This window comes from Nothobranchius furzeri, chromosome 6, assembly GCF_043380555.1.
Source record: "Nothobranchius furzeri strain GRZ-AD chromosome 6, NfurGRZ-RIMD1, whole genome shotgun sequence".
NCBI lineage: Eukaryota > Metazoa > Chordata > Actinopteri > Cyprinodontiformes > Nothobranchiidae > Nothobranchius > Nothobranchius furzeri.
This window is the reverse complement of record NC_091746.1, coordinates 36,170,765-36,183,930: the sequence shown is the minus strand read 5'-3', so window position 1 is coordinate 36,183,930 and position 13,166 is coordinate 36,170,765. Positions and strand designations below refer to the sequence as shown.

General features: G+C 40.1%; 1 protein-coding gene across 1 annotated transcript in view; it reads right to left on the bottom strand.

The window, feature by feature from the left end:
• crb2a (crumbs cell polarity complex component 2a) overlaps positions 1-13,166 on the bottom strand; it is a 39,546-nt gene that overhangs the window by 15,284 nt on the left and 11,096 nt on the right. The window lies entirely within an intron of this gene.

Below are 13,166 nucleotides of genomic sequence, written 5' to 3'. Positions count from 1 at the left end.
AAGAGCCAGGTTTATGAAAGTAAGAATTTATTTTCCAAACAATTAAAACATGACAAGTTAACTAATACTTACGGTTCCATGCTGTCGTTCTTTTTGTAAAACACAGAAACAGTTTTGTTTACCTGTTTTCCCGCTACGTTTCATCTGCGGCTGCAGACTTCCTCAGGCTGACGCTGATGGTGGCGTCACTTCCTTCTCCGTTTATCCACGGGCAGCAGAGGATGTTGTCACCCTCTGCTGCCCGCTCTCCCCTCTCCGACGATGCAGTCCCATGCGCGGTCCAACGTGTAAACTCCATCGTCCCTGTTCATGGTCCCACATCCACATCTCCTTATCTCGATTGCTTCTTTTATCCATCTTTTGTATTTTTGTTGTTCGGTGTTTATGATCCGTGTGTTGTCCCAGTCCATTACATGGTTTTCTCTTGTGCAGTGATCTGTTACGGCTGACTTCTTTATTGTGCTTTCTGCTTCTTCTTTTGCTGCTCTTGTGTGTTTTCGATTTGCCTCTTTCTCGCACTCCTTTCTATGTTCTTTTGTTCGTGTGTTGAGTTGGCGTCCGGTTTCTCCTATGTATGTGTTATTGCAGAGTTTGCATGGGATTTCATAAATGACTCCACATTTAAGTCCAGCTGATATTTTGTCTTTTGGGTGTACTAGTCTGTTTCTAACTGTTGAGTATGGCTTTGTTGGTGTGTTTATGTTGTGTTTTTTCATTGTTGGTCTTATTTTTTCTGTTATCATAAACACCGAACAACAAAAATACAAAAGATGGATAAAAGAAGCAGTCGAGATAAGGAGATGTGGATGTGGGACCATGAACAGGGACGATGGAGTTTACACGTTGGACCGCACATGGGACTGCATCGTCGGAGAGGGGAGAGCGGGCAGCAGAGGGCCACAATGTCCTCTGCTGCCCGCCGATAAACGGGGAAGGATGTGACGCCACCATCAGTGTCAGCCTGAGGAAGTCTGCAGCCGCAGACGAAACGTAGCGGAAAACAGGCAACGAAACTGTTTCTGTGTTTTACAAAAAAGAACGACAGCATGGAATTAGAACCACGACACAGCAAGAACACACCTCAGATAATATTTACGGTGATGGATGAAATCTAGATGTAGTAAATGGTGCCTATGTGTGAATGCGATGTTACCAGAACTTCCGTATCTAGGAGAGCTGAGTTCTGGGTGTAAAATAATTTGGTTTGTTTTAAGCTCTGAAGTTGATTATTATCAAAAGCACATCAGACGCTATCTGTGTGTCTACTTCACCCGTTCTCGGAGACCCTCTTTGTGGATCCGAAGGTCAGAGAGGTCGGATGACCTCTGGCACCCAGGTCCAGTAGATTGACTACAGCACCGACTTCTCCAGTCCAGAGATGTTTCGGGTCATGACAGATGGATGGAACCGCGCGTCTGGGATTCTTAAGGAGTCGGAACAATATCAGCTTGTTCTGCAGGAACTGTTGCTGTATCAGCTTTGCAGGTGCAAAAAGATTTTGACGGCATGTCAAAATCTTTGATGGGTTTTGCTTCAGATGGCTGGTCTGAAGCTTTCTCAAGAACTGAGGAATCACCAGAGTGATCCGGTTTTAATGTTCTCATGATTTGTGTAGCCAACCAGAGGTTGACAAGTTGAGGAATATTGCCAAGACAACTCAGAAACACGCCTTCTTTGATACCGTATGCTCTGATCTGGGGTAAAGGGCTATCTATGTGTCATGCGTTTGACTTAACTTTACTTTGTCCTTGTGTGAGTGCAAATGGTGATGACCTTGTCATATCAACATGCTGAAACATATTTCAATCAATGTAATCATAACATAACATTCATTTCAAACTTCAATCACTCAAGCACAGATTAATGAAAGCATTTCATTATATTATAATAATTATAAGTAGCAATAAACAAATGTTTATTTAATGATTATCTAACTTATAAGTTTTAAAAGTTCATATTTAATTTAAGAAATCATTCCTTGATTTAGCGACTAATCTGAGCTGCGAGTGTTTCTTATTCAGAGGCATGAAGAATCCTGTAGGACGATAAGGGAAGCTTGAGGCCTTGAGGAGAGAACATCATTGTTGGCAATACGTTATCATGTGTTCAGAGCTGCAGAGAGGCTCTGAGCTTCAGCTGGTGGGATGAAGGCAGACAGATTAAAGGGAACACATGCAGTCTTGTATCTCCATTATGACCAGATATTGAAGGGTCAAACTGTACTTAAAAGTGACCATTACTGGACATTACACACTAGAGAGTGTCACAACCTGTCCTGTCTCCCCACTCTGTTCAGTCCCGTGGCTCTCCCCTGGAGTTGGCCCACGGCGCTGGGAAGGAACCCGGGCCTCGCCGTCACCTCCAGCCCCGGAGCTGCACCGCGAGCCCACAGCAACCCTTGCTGACGTCACCTCCAGCTCCTCAGTGTAATGAATCAAAAGTTTCTAGCGAAGTTCCGAACTGACCAATTTGGAACAAGCATTCTTGAGGCATCTCTTTTACAGTCAAAACCTGTTTGCACGCTGCAAGCTGACACAGCCAGATGGCTCCCTAAGAGCCACATCCACTTTGGATGCAAACAAGCATTCCAGCTACTGTTGTGACCTGGAGACATCTCAAGACTGGACGGGTCGTATAGGAGCTAATCTACGAGCTCCCAGTGTCGTGAGGTCCACCTGACTTCTGACAGTCCAGAACTGCTGGGGGTCTCCGCCAGGGTTCATAGACACAACAGATTGGGTCTGATGCTGTTTCATTAATAATCAACTCTCTAGTTTATAGCAGACAACAAATTATTTTACACCCAGATTTCACAATTTCTTTCCAAGATTCTGATAAACATCTAGCTCACATCACACCACCTCACACATCACATTCCCTCACCGCATATCCACTCCATCACATCTCATTATTCATATCTTGTCATGTATAATCATTAGTTTAGAAAAGAATAAAATTCCATTTTAACTACATACTTGACTCTGAGTTAATACGAAGTGTGTTTATGGTCCCTGAACAAGTAAAAGTAACTATAATCTTCTGATTAAACTTCAAAGATCAATCAGGTTGATATTTCATATTTATATGGAATCATCACACCTTGTTGGTCATAATTAATTTGCAGGCGTCACTGTATTGTTTTTTTTTGTGACTTATTGTTTGAATACAAGACTGTAGGGATGAAACAAATATTCAAATATTTAGATTAAACTGACTATAATAAATGTTCCAATTACATTTCCTAATTCGATACTTTGTTTTATGCATCGATTATTTTTGCAGTGTACCGTGAAGAAACAAAACTACTCGCAGACATACCAAGGTGTGTTAGTGCCACGAGGGATCAGATGACTTAATGATGTGTGTTGATTTTTAAACATGCATGTGCCTAATGCCACTGGATCACCAAAGCAGTCCTGTACCGGTGCAGTTGTTGGATTCAGTCTGGATGCACTGGTTTATCACATCTTCGTTTAAACAGAATTCAATTTGAGCGATTCAATGACGAAGAAAAAAAATCATAGGGAGGATGGAATTTCACGAAAAAAGTAGAAATACTCATTTTTATTTTAAAAAGTCAAGTGCACACCAATTTAACAATCACTGAAGAAGCAAACCTTTTCTTTCTGCTGACGCAAACAGTATTTATTCTGTGCTGGGTGTTTTTTTTTTTAACTGAATAAACAATATAAACACCCAGAATCTACAGGCTACAAGCTGTTGAAATAAACAGGTCAACAACAAACACAAGTAAACAAGGTAAACAAAACAAAAACACTCTAAAATCTGGTTTAATGTGCTAATTGGGTCCTAAATTGTTTATGCTGGTGTCAACACAATGAAACTTTGAATTGAGAACAGGTAGTCTGTTATCCAACCTTTTTAAGGTACAGTCAACAAAAAACTAGAAAGGCCAGAAACGAAACATCAAATGAAAGCTTTGTATACGTAACTAAACAATATTCTGAGTGGTGGAAGGTGTTTCGTGCTGCCTTTAGAGGTCTGATTCTCCTGACAGATGGTTGGAGCTCAAATTCACCTTCAGGTCCTGCTCAGGACTGGGGATCAGGTCTTAAGACGCTAAAGTGACTCACCTAAATGGTTTCAGACAAATCAGGTAAATTAATACCTCTGATTCTACTGCCAACCTTACCGACACCTTCTAACCTTGTAATGTCCTTTTCTCTTTAAGTAAGAAAAGCACGGTCACCGGTACAACCATGGTGTTATGAGAGATAGTCAGCATCACTCTCTCAGGTCAGTGAGACATATCATCATTACTATTGTGTTTTTGGTGCTTTTGTCTTAATCCTTCTGGTAGCTTTTTTAGTCTGCTGAGCTGATGGCTGACTTTAGTTGTTTCATCGTTTAAACCTCTGGTTAAAGTTTATCCTCTCTTCATTCTAAAGCAGGGACATTGTGTGAGAACTTAACAGATTGCGGTGGGCTGCAGGAGTGTTAACTACCTATACACTCAAAGATTTACATGTGTCCATTAAGGCTTTTAAGATTAGATTCAAGACACCTAAGAAGGCGTAAGGAGGATAGAAGTCCTATGAATAGTAACAGAGTGAGATAGTAATCAGTAAACTTATGTGCTTTTGTGTTTTTGATGGAATAATGTTCAGTTTCAACCACATGGACCAACCAGCTGCCTGCTCAGGGGTTGCTGGTTTAATCTCAGTTTCCAATGCCACATCTATTCAATTCAATGCAGTTTATTTAGATAGCATTAAAACACCTTTAAATCCGCAAAACTACAACAACATTTATAAATGTGGTTCCTTTAGTTAAACAATTGGATTGAGTGTCATTAAAAATCATTTGGTTGCTACTTTGTCCGTGGTGGTCCTTGGATAAGAGTTTGCGCGTTTTCCCATATGCCTACATTTTCTCCAGTAGTCTGCCTCTGTCCCACAAACTAAAGGCTGCCTGTTGGAGAATCTGAGTTGACCATGAAGTGTTGCTCCACCATCTCCAACACTATGTCTCAGGATTAGCCTTGGAGTAGTTCAGATCCTACTTGGCCAATTGGAAGATTTGTATAAGGATGGGAGTTCACCCTGGGGTGTACCACAGGGCTCAGTATTAGGGCATTTGTTGTTTTCTATTTACATATTGCCCCTAAGTGATATCTGTCATAATTTTGGAGTTCACTTCCACCTTTATACTGCCGATTGTCAGTTGTACTTGCCTCTGGACAAGTCAGGAGATCTCTCAAATTGTAATCTTATGAAATGTTTGACTGAGATCAAGACTTGGATGAATGACAATTTTTTGTGCTTACATGATCAGATGGCAAAGGCTGTATTGTTTGCTCCTAGTGGACATACACATTCCTCTCTAATTAATGGCGGGTCATTCAATGGCCAGTAGAGTGCTTCAGTGACTAATCTTGGTGTTAAACTAGACAGTGCCCTCTGTGTTGACACCCACATTAATAGAGTGATCTTTTTCACCTTCGTCAGCTATTGAAGGTAAAACCATTCCTATCACGGCAGGACCTTGAGATGGTAGTCCATGCTTTTATTACGGTGCGGTTGGATTACTGTAACTCAGTTTTCGTTGGTGTGAGCAAGGGGGTGGGGGGCAGTGGTTATGGCTTTTTGCTCTAGGTCCTCCATGAAAATTTTACATTTATATATATACCATTCACATGGACCACATGTTTGTGGAGGTCGTGGTGCTAAATGACTTGCAGGTAAACTTGATATTCCTCATCTTTATTTTTAGAATATCTGCAGATCTGATAGTTTTCTTTGGTTTGACAACTTTTCACCCCCTTTCATTTCATTTTTTGACATTCGCTCTCTTTTGCTTGTTTACCTAAGATAATCTAGCATGCTCAGTACATGAAAAAAAAACAATGTTTGTGGTAAAATACTTTATTTTTTACCTGCAGCTTATCACAATTTATTTGCATTCCTTCAGCTTAATGCATAAAAACTTTCAAAGGCCCAAAGGTTGATTCCCAAAAGCATAGAGGGAAATTGCTGCAGTAAGTTTTGAACAGTGCTGTGTAAACTGGAACTGTTTCATAGTTTTACTGTGGTAGAATTTTGTGATATGTTGTTTGTGTATATGCTGTTAAAATGTATCTCCTAAAACCATAGTGCAAACACTATTTGGTTTACGTAATCTGACTGAAGATATGATGTAAGAGTAGTGCTGGTGTTTGATTTCATGAGGTCCACCAAGAAAATTATTGGGTTGGCTCAGTGGAAACTATAGCAAATCAAATAAAATTTTATTTGTAGAACACTTTTCCTGATAAAATCTGTACAAAATGCTTTAAATAAACAACAACAACAACAAAACAACACTGTTTGTGGATTAAAAACACAGATTTTGCACATCAAAATTACATAACCAGTTCAAACATTTTGCACACACCCCAACCCTCACCCCTTCACTCCACACAGCAGCTAAAAGATAGCTAAAACAGATCAATTCAAAGCCAAGCTTAAAGATGGGTCTTGAGTCTCTTTTTAAAGGTATCAACATTTTCAGCAGGCCTGAGGTTCTCCGGCAAACTGTATGTTTAGGTTTTAACTTTTGGGATGACCAATAGATCAGTACCGAGGAACCTCAGGGACCGTGGGAGCTCATAATTTAAAAGAAGGTTGACTAAATAAGATGGTTAAACCACGAAGACATTTGTAAACCAGTAAAAGAACCTTAAAAACTATTATGTCCTAAAATGTGCAGCAAATAGCAAATATCATGTAAGTTGAATCAAATGTGACAATGCAGGATGTGAAACGTATAATATAGGCAACAGTGTTCTCTCAGGTAGGCTTGACCACTAATAAATACAACTTTAAACTATTTGTTCATCTACATGAGTGAATTAGTCATCAACACTTTTGTAAACTGAGACAGATTCTGTAGCAGCCCTGAGTGGATTATTATACTAAAAACTAGTAATTACTTGTGGTACTGAGTTTCACAGATTGGTGCAGATTAAAAGCAATCCTACTGCTCTTAATCCCAGAATTGATGAAAAATGAAGGATAGTTTATGATCATTAATATATGTATCCTTGAAATTTGTATATTTTAATTTAGTCTCATGTCGACACCATGTTGCAAACAGAGAGTGTACTGTTGTTAGTACAAATGCACCATGGGACACGAGCCTCATTAAACACAATCACCTTAACTGTCCGTCATTAGGTCAGGACTCCTGCTGCAGAGGGAAACATTGGGTTGTTGTGGAGCTGCACTGGGACCTGTCCTGTTACGGCCCTCTCAGAGGGAGTCAGTGTCTTAAAGAAAACATTTCACCAATGAAAAATAGCTAATGGTGTTATGAAATAATAATGAATAGTGCTTTGTTTATTTTCATATAAAAAAGAGAGGGATGACCTTCAGTTTGGTGATCTGCGCAGGGAGAGGCTTCTCTTGGTGACAATCTTCAGTTTTTTGTGCAATTTTCAATTCAATTCAGTTCAATTCAAGTTTATTTATATAGCGCCAAATCACGACCAGAGTCGTCTCAAGGCACTTCACATAATAAACATTCCAATTCAGGTCAGTTCATTAAGCCAATCAGAAATAATGTTTCCTATATAAGGAACCCAGCAAATTTTCATCAAGTCACTGACAAGTGTCAGTGATTTTACAACAATCCTCATACTAAGCAAGCATTTAGCGAAAGTGGAGAGGAAAACTCCCTTTTAACAGGAAGAAACCTCCAGAGAATCCTGGCTCAGTATAAGCAGCCATCCTCCATGACTCACTGGGGATCGAGAAGACAGAGCAGACACACACACACACACACACACACACACACACACACACACACACACACACACACACACACGCACACACGCACGCACGCACGCACGCACGCACGCACGCACACACAAGACAAAGTAATGTGTCTATAGTTACATTGTGATTTCTTAGTAAATATTCTATTTGGTGAGAGATAAACGTTATTGTATTTATCCTAGTGAATCTATAATTAAACGGATAAACTAGCAGTAGCACATATTAATGATTTACCACAGTGCTGCAGATCCTGTTCTGTTCAGTTATATGCAGATGACACAGTCTTATACTGTTCTAAGTCGAGTAAATCCGAATTACAAGAAGCTATTCAGCCTAATTTTGACAAGGTGCAGCTCTGGCTAACGCAGAACAAACTTCTTTTAAATAAATCTAAGACTTACTCCATGCTGTTTCACAGAAGTAGAACTCTATCTGACAGTGACAGGACTCTTAATCTTTATTTTTTGGATTCCTCCCCGGTTCAACCGTCTGTTAAAATGAAATATTTAGGAGTTTGGCTAGAGCCAGAGCTGTCTTTTAAATTTCACATTCACACAACATGTCTTAAGGTCACACGGTGTTTACGTATCCTTTATAACTCAATAAATTGCTTTGAACCTATTGTTCGAAAGTGCATCGTCACTCAGCTTCTGTTACCGATCATTGATTATTCTGATATTTTATACCAAAACTCAACAGTTTCTAGCCTGCGGTCTCTTGATGTCGTCTATAACAGTTTGTGTCGTTTTATTTTGCGGTGTTCATTTAACACTCATCATTGTTATATGTATGATCTTCTTGGTTGGCTTCCTTTAAAAGCTAGACGACAATTTCATTGGTTGATATTTATGTTTAAGTGCATTTATTTTGATTTTCCACTTTATCTAAAAACACTTTTGGTTCCCATTGATTCCTTGTATTCAACCCGCTTAACCACTCTTCCATCATTTGTTGTTCCTCGTTTTAAAAAGGAGGTGGGTAGACTCGCCTTTTGTGTTAAAGCTCCTCAGGACTGGAATAAATTACCCGCTGAATTAAGATCCATCTCAACAATTCGTAAATTTTCCCGCACTGTTTATGCTTATGTAAAGCCAAGCTGTAGTTGCTTTGTTTAATCTTTACTATGATGATTTTGTGCATTCAATGGCTAACATGCTGTATTTCGTTGCCAAACTTTGTATTCAATTGGGATACTACTTCATTTTAGGTTTATTTACAATGTAATTTCTTGCCCTTATTTCTCTTTGAGTGCCTCACAGCAGTTTTATTTAATTTAATTTGGTATATAGGTATGTATGTACGTATGTACACTTGTTGGTATCTATGTATCCTTGCTTATGTGTTTATATTTACGTGTGTATATATATACATTTATACATATCGTTGATTTTACTATTATTTACTTTCCCCCTTTTTTTTTTTATTTCTGTTACAACTTTCTAACTCTGCCACCTTATTTGTTATTGGTTGTGTTGTAGGAGGACCTGCTCGAAAACGAGATGTTACATCTCAAGCAGTTTATCCTCCTGAAAAAACATAAGTTAAATAAATAAAAATAAAACATCCAACGTCAAGGAAAACAAAAAGTTATTATCAGGAGAGGGAGAATGTTTTTCAATTTTGTTTTCTCTTGTAAATTTGAAATGGTTCGGATTTACAATTTAAACTAATCAATGTGTAAATAAGCTTACATAAATCATTTTGATGTGTTCTATCTTTGGTTCTACAGTCACAGTCCTACTTTTGTTGTTTTTGGGCATTTTTTTCACAGAACATTACAAACTCAGTGAGCTTTTTTCTCTCAATCCCCCATAATGCAGGGAGTGGGACCCAAAGAGACTCAGTTATATATGAACACAAACTATTCTCTTTGAAGAACAGTCTTTCTGATTCGTCATATCTCCCACGGAAAACACTGTAGAAACGTTTGGTTTCGTGTTTGACCACACAAGACTTCTGCTGGTGTTGTCATGATTCACGAGCCGAGGTGAGTGTTCCTCCTCACTAAACCACCTTTGAGGCTCTTTTTCCACAGGTGAGGAGAGGAGGGGACACCAGCTGTGCCGCATTCGCAATCAGAGGCTCTGGTATAAAAGGAGGATGAGACACCACTCGAAGCCGGATGATTGCTACAGTTTTGGTTAGCCCTGCCACTAGCATTCGCTTGTTCACTTGTTTGCATTTCATGATTGGATTATATGGATTTCTGACCTTGGACTGTCTTTTGGATTACGATTTTTTGACTCGCCTCTGCTCTGCTCCATCTAGGAACCACTGCCACATCCTTTGTCCCCGCTGCTAGAACCCCGGACCTTCAGGACCACGTCCCATCCTCCACCACGGCTCTGGCCCTTCTCCTCTATGCATCCTTGCCCTCCTCGCTCACCTTGGCTCATCGCCTGCCCTGCTGTTCAGGAGACTCGAACTCTGGACTAACGCCTTACGGGACCCTACTCACTGGGCTTCCAGTGCATCTTTAGTTCCCATTTCCTATTAAAAGACTTATTTTTTACTTACCCCGAGTCCCGTGTTGATTCTGCATATCTTGGGTTAGACGCCTCCCACAAGTCATGACAGGTGTACTGTTTTTCAACACAACTAAAAGGTTTTGCATCTCAAGTGTAGCCTCTGGAAATGGTCTATTTTTCAATCTACAGGTCGTCTCTTCAGTATCGGTCATTTGGAGACATAAGTCTCCAACTGGAGCTCTAGTCTACAGTAGAGACTGTTGCTTCAAGGCCTTTCCAGGCTCACTCTTATCTAAGACAGGTTTTTATTTACAGCACAAGACAGAAGAACTTTTAAAACTTATAAGTTAAATAATCATTAAATGTTTGTTTGTCACTTACAATATAAATGAAATGCTTTCATTAATCTGTGCTTGAATGACTGAAGTTTGAAATTAATGTGTTATTATTTCATTGATTTATATATGGATCAGCAATGTTAGGACAAGGCCATCACCATCTACACTCACACAAGGTTCATCAAGGACAAATTAAATTAAAGTTAAACGCGTGACACACAGATATTTTCTAACCCACAAATCAGAACCTCTGTAGCTGAAGAAGGTGTGTGTTTCTGAGATTCTTGGTAATATCGCTTAACATGGCACACTCTGATTTGTTAAGAAATTAATATGTGAATATAAAAACAGAATCACTCTGGTGATTCAGCAGTTCGAGTTCAAGTCTGAGTCTGAGTCAGTGTTCCAGTTCTACAGAGTTCTAGAAGAAGCTATGGAAACGGCCGCCCGTAGTGAAGTATCTTTAACCAGAGCAACCTTTGACATGCTGTCGAGGTTGTTGCAAAGATGACACAACAAATGGTTCCTGCAGAACAAAGCTGATTTTGTTCTGACTCCTTAAAGAGCAAGTCACCCCCAAATCAAACTTTTTTTTTGCTGACAAACTAAATAAACGAGTGTCTAATCGTGCTGCAGACACGTGTAGTCAATTATTTGGCATTTCAGTGAATCTTAGTTTCCATGGAAATCTCCATAAATTACTTTTCTCAGGTGAACCTTATCTCACACAAATTAAAATTGGTGTGTGTTACTCTTACTTGCAACCAATGAAAAGCCACTTCTACCCAGTCACAGGTGAATCGCGTTACAGCAACCCCTACTGTACAAGTATATAAATATATAAATAATGTAAACCAACAGACAGGATTGGCATGAGGTGCATACTGAATCTACAAAACTGCAGAACATGGAACGTCAGCCTTGTGGAAGAGGGGTGGGGATCCGTGGAGGATGAGGACAAAACCGGGGAAGAAGAGGGCAACCACATAGGCACGTTCCTGACGAAATCAGGGCAACACTTGTGGATCATGTGATAAACCATGGCCTCACAATGGCCGAGGCTGGTCGTAGGGTGCAGCCAAATGTTGGGAGAACTACTGTAAGTTCTATTATTCAGACATTTCGTCGGGAAAACAGGTGAGCATACTGTATTGTAGTTATTCAGCACAAACTAATTTGCTCTGCACTTTCATAGTCATACAGGAGACTTGCATTAGGACATGACCTAATAAATCTTTACATATAGACGTACTGTAACTGAAGCGCAGACTAGGCCCGTGTGTGGCATAGTGTGCTGTGGCACAATACAGTAATGCTGTAAAGAAAGGAGTTTTGAATGATAGTCCTGTAACAGTTACTGTAAGCATGTTTGCGCTTATTTATGTTTGTGTTTTTTCATCTGCATCTCAAAAAGGACTGCCAGACAACCTAGAAGAGGTGGAAGAGGTCCACTTTTGACTCCACAGCAAGAGGAAAGAATTTGTGCAATGGTGGCTGCAAACAACGCTTTGAGACTGAGAGAAATACAAAGAACTGTCGTAGAAGATGACACCATCTTCGGAAAGATTCAATCAATATCAATTTCCCCCATAGACAGAGTCCTCAGACAGAATGTAATGTCCATGAAGCAATTGAACAAAGTAGCATTTGAACGTTACAGTGATCGAGTGAAGGAGCTCCGTCGCCAGTATGTACAGGTAAAACATGTTTGCATATGTACCTCTGTTTACTGTAAAAGTTTAGGCCATGTACTGCACGGACATTTACGCATGTTACTGTAATCCTATTTACAATTCAAACTGTACAATCTGTTGTGCCAAATGCACCATTACAGATTTTTTTATTCTCATCCTTTGTATAGCGTATCCTGGAATTGGAGGCCAGGGAACCCCTACGCACATTTGTGTATCTTGATGAAGCGGGATTCAATCTCGCAAAAGGCAAACGGTGTGGACGAAATCACATTGGAGAAAGAGCCACCATTGATGTCCCAGGCCAACGAGGAGGAAATATTACAATGTGTGCAGCAATCTCAGAAAATGGCGTTCACACCCATATTCCTCGTATTGGTGCATACAATACACAACACCTGCTGGCTTTTCTGGACGCTCTTTATAGGGACCTAATCCCGCAAAATGAAAGGTATGATCCTGGTGTCAATCGGACAATGTATGTAGTGGTTTGGGGTAATGTTAGCTTCCATCACTCTGCTGTAGTCAGGCAGTAGTTTGCAGCACACGACAGGATGCTCATGGAGTTTCTTCCGCCTTACACTCCATTCCTAAGTCCAATTGGGGAGTTTTTCTCTTCCTAGAGGTGGAAGGTATATGACAGGCATCCACATACCCAATTGACCCTGCTAGCAGCTATGGATGCAGCTTGTGATGACATCACAGCAGAGTCCTGCAGAGGGTGGATTCGACACTCCAGGAGATACTTTCCCCGATGCATCGATAGAGCTGACATTCCCTGTGATGTTGATGAAAATATGTGGGCAGACAGATGGGAGCGTCTAGATATCAATGACTGATATGTAGCGGTGTCTGTTCAGTCTTTTTTTTGTTTCATAACTACTGCAGTAAGGT